The sequence below is a fragment of the Liolophura sinensis genome, chromosome 6 (genome assembly GCF_032854445.1).
Source record: "Liolophura sinensis isolate JHLJ2023 chromosome 6, CUHK_Ljap_v2, whole genome shotgun sequence".
NCBI lineage: Eukaryota > Metazoa > Mollusca > Polyplacophora > Chitonida > Chitonidae > Liolophura > Liolophura sinensis.
In genome coordinates, this window is record NC_088300.1 from 19,951,542 (window position 1) to 19,959,786 (window position 8,245).

The following is an 8,245-nucleotide window of genomic DNA, read 5'->3' on the forward strand; positions in this document are numbered from 1 at the left end:
TGTATCCAGATATGCACACCATAATGGTAGAAGACAAGTGGTCTATAGCAAATATTAGACTGTGTCAACTGTCCAAATTGATTGAATGCCACAAATTAATTCTATCATATACAAACTGATTTCAAACTAAAAATTTCCCACTACCATTATGTTAGGGAAACACAGGGAAAACAAAGTTGTGAAAAGATCTAGAGCCAATATCTTAATGTAGGCACAGACAATGGAGATGAGATTAGCTCTAGTTTAGAATGATATGGAATTTGATCTAGTTAGAAGGGTATGGAATGAAGCAAACAGGAGAGAATTTACTTCCACTGTTTTAGTGTCTGTAAATGATGTTCTGGTTCCTACAAGTGTTAGGTAGGAAAATTTAGATTACAGGTGTATAGTTAAGACCAAGGGTTATTTACAAAACTTTTCAGAGCCACACAGAGCTAACAGAGTCAACGAAACCAACAGAGCAAACTGAACAATGAAATAACAATAATACAATAAAATACAATGCATCTACTTTTCAAATCCATGAAAGTAACCATATCTCCTGTGTTAACCTGGTACTTATCAAATACGCACCCAGGTAACCTATTTCAGATAATACATACTTGTCAAACACACAAACATTACCTGCTGCAAAAGTAACTGGAAAAAATTACTTCAAATGTCATTTTTTTATTAATAAGGAGAGATGCCTGACATACATGTAGATGCAAAAAATGTGAGAACCTGTTCTTACAGAGATTCAGGTAATAATTAAGATGTTAATAAAAGTTATAATACGGCATGATGTCATGGGGAAAATGACAACAGGTGTTCTCAAATTCAACACCTGTTGCTTGACTACAATGGTTGATTTAATGCATGCAATAATTTATATTTGCACTGGTGTATCTGCAGACTTTAATAGTGATGACGGATACGATATTTGAATGGTCTTAATTTGTGCATAGGGTTTGTTCAATCAAAGCCAACAGTTTTCTGACTCAATATATGTTATTCAACATTCCTAACTCCCTTTAAGATGTCAATCATGAAGGCTCGAAATTAACACCTGTCTACCTATCCCAGACAAGCATAAATCTGCTTGGGACAGCCAAAGCTGCAGTAATCAATGTGCCAGGACAGTACCTTTCATAAATTTAGTTCTATCGCTCTAACATTAAGAAAAGTGGTTATATCTTGTGGACTGGTGTAAGGTCAAAAAAGTAGGTTCTGGAAAGGATTTAATGTTAATATCAATTTATTTATTTATTTGATTGGTGTTAAACGCCATACACAAGAATACTTCACTTATACAATGGCAGCCAGCATTATGGTTGGAGGAAACTGGGGACAGCCCAGGGGAAACCCAAGGCCATCCACAGGTTGCTGGCAGACCTTCCCACTTACAGCTGGACTTACAGCGACTGCATTGGTGAGAGGCTCCTGGGTCATTACGCTGCGCCAGTACGCTAACCAATTGAGCCACGGAGGCCCTAGAAGTGTCAATTAGTCTGAACTACAAAAACAAAGATGATATGTAACGATGACACACGAAAATGTCTGGCAGCCAGCAGACAGTTTGTGATACAAGGCAATTAGTCTGAAATTCTTACTTAGATTCACTTTTTTGGTGATGGGGTCACAATAACTGTCACACTTTTATACAGACTGTTCCATACCCGTTTTCCATCCCCGGCAGCACCAGAAACTTTAAAACTGTCGGGTGTGGTTTGTGTGGTGTGATACCACTTCTGCATAAGGGTGTAAAAGGCTGTCATTCTGTTGAGAGTTATGTGCATGTCCTAATTTAATTGCAGGACAGTGAGAAGTGTGAAAATGGCAGAAATGATGCGGAAAGAAGTTTCATTCCGTAAGACTTCTTCCTGGCGGTTATATACTGAAAAGACTAAGTTTAAGCGCGTATTGGGAGCAGGGCAGTCAGGGTGGAAAGTAAGCTGGCATCTTTCATCTGCGAATCCAGGGCAAAAGCCTCATCGAATGTTCAGTAAGCAGGTAAGCAGCAAGTTCTGTTAATAAAGCCTGATGTACCAAACCACAGACTAAGAAAATCCATGCCATCAAATTTAATCCATGATGCGTATCCAAAACTTGGGCGATTGAAAAGTATACCGCAATCTGTCCCTATAAAAGAAATGGCTAAAACCATGCTTTTTTGATGTCAAACTATTATCCTACGCTAGAAACAAGAGCCTACACAAAGTCACAAAATTTAAAGCAAGTTGCAAAGCCGCTATTGCTGCTTTGTGGCAAAGCAGCTATTGCTTTGACGTATTTGTGCTTTTTTTAGATATGCCTGGAATAGAAGGCAATCTTTAAGTACCCTTGGCCAATAATAACTAGTTCTCATTTTGTCTACAAATTTTCTCAGAAAAATGTTAGGTTACATGGTGTTTGAACGATGCATTTTACATGAAGTGATGCATCTCCATGTAGATGGCGGCTGTTTCGCAAATGACAAGAGAGCGGAGATGCTGGACTTACATGGATAGATATTTACCTTTGGGATGCTCGACATTTCGGGATTTTAATAGTCAGGTGGACTAAGACCCTAAGTATTGTAAAGGAGAGTCTGGGCGGGCATATTAGGTTAGTAATCGACTGTTTTCCGAAATGTTTTACGATTCTTACGACGGGGAGAATGGGACCAAGCCATGACTACGCGAGCGTCAGTACAATATAGGCCTAAAGAGCGTGGCGTAGTCATCCAGAGCTACGCCTGACGTATGTACAATGCAAGACCAGTTTGCATCACAATCAAAGTATCACGGACTCAGTTTAATTCCACAAATAAAATATTTTAAACAATGACAACTCATGTTTCGCTTCCTGATACAGCCTATCAGTATTTGAAATCAATCATGTTGTCGTTGTTGTTGTACGCACTCTAGAGTCTGTTGTAACTTCATCCAATCGAAACAACCGCACTTTTTACCGCTGTTACCAACAATCAAATACGGGACATTTTAACACGACCGCAACACACAACACATCTGAAAAAGGAAAATAACTCAAACATTACCTGTTGCAAGCTGGGAATAAGCCCATAAAACAACACTGGCTTTCTTTGCCCTTCCTCTTCAGCCTGGCTGAGCGCTGTCTTCTGTGCCTGGGGTGGTTTCCTTATCGGTTAGTCTTGCCTGGATCAAAAATCTAAAATGTGAAACAATTAATCCGAGTGCGGACTTTTTGTAAAAACAGGATCGTGCTGTCTAACTAGATTTTCATCATGACTCACTCATAAAGCTTGATTTTAGGACCATGAAAGGAAAAGACGGTCACTTTCATTTGTCCGCACAAACAGTGTTATGAGCAGAGGAAACCAGGATTAGGCCCACTAGTAGCAAGGAGGAACAATATTAATACAAGTTCCAGTAATTAGGCCTAGTATAATTTCTAGATTTGTCCATGCAAAAGGAACAAATTAAATCCATGTCCAGCTTACAATAACGACTTCAGAGGTAACGTCACATATACACATGTGTATGCAGTTGACGGGCATTATATTGGTTACAGTCATCATCATAAGTTGCGTTTTAAATATTTTTTTTAATGGATATAATGATAATTATAAACTGTGACATTCACTGTCCCTGTAAGTTTCATTTATTGATAACAACATGCGTACCAGTAAGGAAATTTCTTTAATGTGATTTCAAGCTTAATTTATGTGTGAAAGTATCATTTTTCTTACACTCAATGAATTTTTTGTTTTATATCTAGATGACTATATATCATATATCATTCAAGTTCCAGTATGTTTTCATTGTTTGTTTCACACTAACATTCAATGTCTTAAAAACAAAACATGCCGGTTCATATGAGTCTGTTTTCCAAGTGGATTTTATATCCCAGATTAAAATACGGTACCGGTATACAAAGAGCACAAACATGCAGATAAAATATCGTTCAGTTTTTTTATTGGTTCTAAATAGATTTCAATAGCTCGAAAATGCGGAATGATCATTGCATTTTCGAAGCAGGGCCTACTATTTTGTACTCATGCATTGGTATTACCTGGGACCATGGAGGTAGGGCCTGTATACCTCCATACTGGGACTGGTATAACAGTCCCAGTCATTTCTAAAGTCAACGAATTAATTAATTAAGGATTAATTTGACAGTTTGAAATTTATGTTCCGGTATAATATTTATACTTTTTTAATTATAGGCCTACTCTGGAATGTCTAAAATAGTGATATGCGGTGCGGTAAACAGCCTACACCTACACGGTGACAGAATTTCCAGTCCTGGGGCCTCTTGCGCAAAGCAACCATAACTACCATGGCAACCTATGTTTTCATTACGTGTCACCATGGCAGTTACAATCAACTTAGCCTACAATCGCTTTGCATGAGATGCCCCAGATATATACTGGTTAACAATTTATACCTACTGACAAGTCGAATGACATTTACAAGCGATCAATTATTTATCTGTTTATGCATGGTGGTTTATGCAAGAGTTGACACTTTGCCAACCACTTTCTATCTCTGAAAACAATATGAATTTCAGATTAAAGGACAATTTAGTCGTTTAATAGTACTGACATAATTTAGGAAACAATTAATTCTTATTTAATGAACAATATGTTGCATATTACATCAAGTATGCTTCTTAGTATGTAACTGTACAATAAGATCTTGCACTCGGCCTAACTGACGAGGTGGCCGAGTGGTTAAGGCGATGGACTGCTAATCCATTGGGGTCTCCCCGCGTGGGTTCGAATCCCATCCTCGTCGACTGTTTTTAATGCGTGTAAAGGCTGAACAAGATCAAGCTGTCTGAAAAGTCCATTTTCACCTCAGCGGCGAATTTAGGCTTGTGAGAGGGAAGGCTGACAAAACCTGTTCGGCAAGTTCAAGCGATGTTGTGACAAGTATGCTAAATAAGGTACGGTAGGCGAATGGGAATTATGCAAATTGGTTTAACTTGTTCATTACAATTTAATGCGTCGTTGAGTGAAAGTTAAAGCTGAAAATAAACAAATAATCATAGGTTAAGCCGGAGCATTTATTTATATTGCACATGTGTAGGCCTTAAATTGGACTTGCGCTTCACGCCTCATGCACTCACTGCTCACGAGATTTTTACTGGTTGTTGTTTGCGGTCCCCATATAGTAATAGGTCAACAACTTGATGTTCAACCATCCACCTCGGAGTCGGGGACCCCGGGATCAAACCGGCCGTGTTGTGTCCTATTAAAAACATTAAAAATGTACTTGCTCAGGCCTAGCTTAACGCTCAGCACTGAGAAGTTAGAACAAGGAAACATGACTGGTTGGCCCGGTGCCAGTCAGTATATGTGAATGGGTGGGGTGTCATGTCTGGATGTCTTCGTCGTGATACTTCAGTGTCGGCAGCACTTCGGTGACATGGACTCACCCGGTCACAAGAAGACACAATATATGAACTCACATCTAATGACCTCTCGTCGTTAAGTGACGGAAAAATTAAGTTGTACGTTAAACCCCAAGCATATATTGTGGGAGGAAACCAGAGAGAGCCTGGTGGAAACCTACAACCATCCGCAGGTTGCTGACAAACTTTTCTACGTACGGCTGCAGAATTCATAGCAACCACATTGTTAAGAGGCTCTTGTGTCATTGCGTTGTGCTGGTACGCTGACCACCTTGCCCACGGAGGCCCAAGTACATTCCGTTCAAATGTCAGCTGTATACTTACCAGAGGTCGGTGGTCATTTTATTTTCCTTTTGTACACTCAAAAAATTAATTTGTCAATTTTAGTAGAAACTCTAGTTGTTGTCTGAGTGATGCTAGAATGTATTCTGTTATTATTACATAATGTGCCACATTCAACATAATATCCTGTTAGGCTAAGAGAATGACTATGTTGAATTGATAGAATATGTGTGTTGTATTTAACAGAACAATCTGCTGTAATAACAGAATACATTCTAGCATCACTCAGGTTTAACAGATTAATTGTTTGAGTGCTGAGCTAGCGCGCTAAGCAGCTGAGCCACGGAGGCCCCTCCAGCTACAAGGAGACACACTGTGTACACACACGTAACGACTCCACGTCATCTCATGACTTAAAAATTGTTAAGTGTGGAACGACTCAGGAGCCTCTCGCCAATGCTGGCGCTGTGAATTCAAGTCTAGTTCTCACTAGCTTCCTCTCCGGCCGTACGTGGGAAGGTCTTCCAGCAACCGGCGGATGGTCGTGGGTTTTCCCCGTGTCCTGCCCGGTTTTCCTCCCACCATAACACTGGCAGCCGTTAAGTATAGTGAAATATTCTTGTGTAGAGCGCAAAACACCAGTCAAACAATAAAGTAAAACACAATGGAGACAATCAATAAACAATAAATTTTATGTGGCCTCGTTTGCCATACGAGAAAAATGTATAGGTTTGTTTGTGTTTAACTTCACACCACAGAATTTTCCATTTTTACGTCAGTTTTACAAGTGGAGGACCTTTCCGGGAATGTAGGACGCAAAGATATATGCAGTCTATACTGTACTGACCGGGACTGAAGCGGTCCCTGTTGAGACGCCCAAGCGATTGAAAGACAAGCGTCTTTAGCACTAGACCATGGCCCGCTTCCGTATGACGCAACAGCGGGACATCGGCCTGTACGCCATACTCGAGGCTTGACAGTCAGTACATGAACCTGGTGATGCAAGGTGCCTGTCTTCTGTTTCTACACTGTTCCCTGGATTCAAATTCCACTCTCGCCGATCATTTTTAGCATTTTTTGTTTTGTGAGTCTTTACAAGGCCACACAGGCGCCATAGGCGCACATGTGAATGATCCCATTTGAGTTAAAGCCGGAACGCCGAGTCGATTCCTTTTTTAAGAATCATCTGTTGCGAGTTGTTTCTCATACTTAAACGTGTTTGTAAAAATGTAACAAGTGTCAATTCCTTTTCAAAAATCGCGCAGTGTCATTTCAAACAAATAATAATAATAATAATAATAATAAAAACGTTACATCACAGATAGCGTCAGTGATGCTCTTTCGTGCCGGCTGAGCCGAGTTATTTGCATAGTGGAATATAATTCGTAGCATGGTTGATCTTTTGTGACAGTGTTACATGACGTTTTAGGGCAACAACGTTACAGCGTTTAGTCCAATCGGTTGAACTCTATATAGGTTACTTCATGGGCATACATTGAGTCTGTAAGATTACGGACAGGGACTCGGTTTATGATTAGTTATGCGGGAAAGTAAATCCGAACTGCTTACATATCATCTGCGAGAAGTCTGGTAGTAGATTATACAATCCCTGTCACATTGACACAACCAGGCCTCGATATATCCATGTTCGTAATCAGAATACCACAAATCAGACCCACCTGTTCACCTCAGTACAACCTCACCTTTTGCTGTTCATATTTGTGGCTTAGAGAATTGATACCACCTCTCTGCCTTTGCTCACGCAGGCAACATTTGGTGAATTTGAAAGGAAGGCGAAAAACAAAACTGTTAGAAAATAAATTTCACATTGATCAGAAACGAATGGACCTTTCACGTATAACATTCTCACGACCGGTTAGACAAAGAAAGTTGTTTAACAGGAGAAGGTTGTATGATCTCCCCAGAAAGCATGGGATATTGGAATGTTTTAACGCCTTGTGTTGGTGTGACCGAATCTCGCTCTACAGTAGACTAATCGCAGGCGCACTCAGTCAATCACAAATTTGCAATCATGAATTCTTGAAAAATAATCAACTGCGCTGAAAACACCATGACGTCACAGCAAACGTTTAATCTTGTGTATGGCTTGATCACCAATCAAATAAGTATAAGGGCATGTACTATGTAGTATATGTACTGTTCAAAAGTACCTATAGATGTAGGATGACGTCACGCATACTAACATGTACGTACAATACCTTATCCTGTCCGATGCTCCATTACTCAGGTGTGTTAATTATTGCCGCTGGCTGTATACAACACAAAAACGGCAACAGATTAACGGATTAGCCACGGATTAGTATTCAGGGTGAAGTAGCTTTCCCCACGCTTCATGTTTAGCTGACTGTAATGATGTCACACAGCATGATCGTGTAGCAGATAGTGATGTTATCAGATATGCCTAAAGCCATACAGGTATCGTCACCGCTCAGAGATGTTTGATGACTGATATGTATGTGCAATGTTAGCCCCCTCTCTCCACTAAAGGAAAAGGAGGTATGTATGTAATGGTGTCTCTTTGTCCGTATGAACGTCTGATTGTTATCATCAAATACGATCAATTCTTGCTCTGTGAATGTATCTT

At 39.9% G+C, this 8,245-nt stretch overlaps 1 non-coding gene across 1 annotated transcript; it reads left to right on the forward strand.

Annotated features, from left to right (window-relative positions):
• The first annotated feature begins 4,657 nt into the window (after nt 1–4,657).
• On the forward strand, nt 4,658–4,739 carry Trnas-gcu (transfer RNA serine (anticodon GCU)). Its single transcript has one exon. It is a non-coding gene; the product is annotated as a tRNA-Ser (tRNA).
• Nucleotides 4,740–8,245: the final 3,506 nt, after the last annotated feature.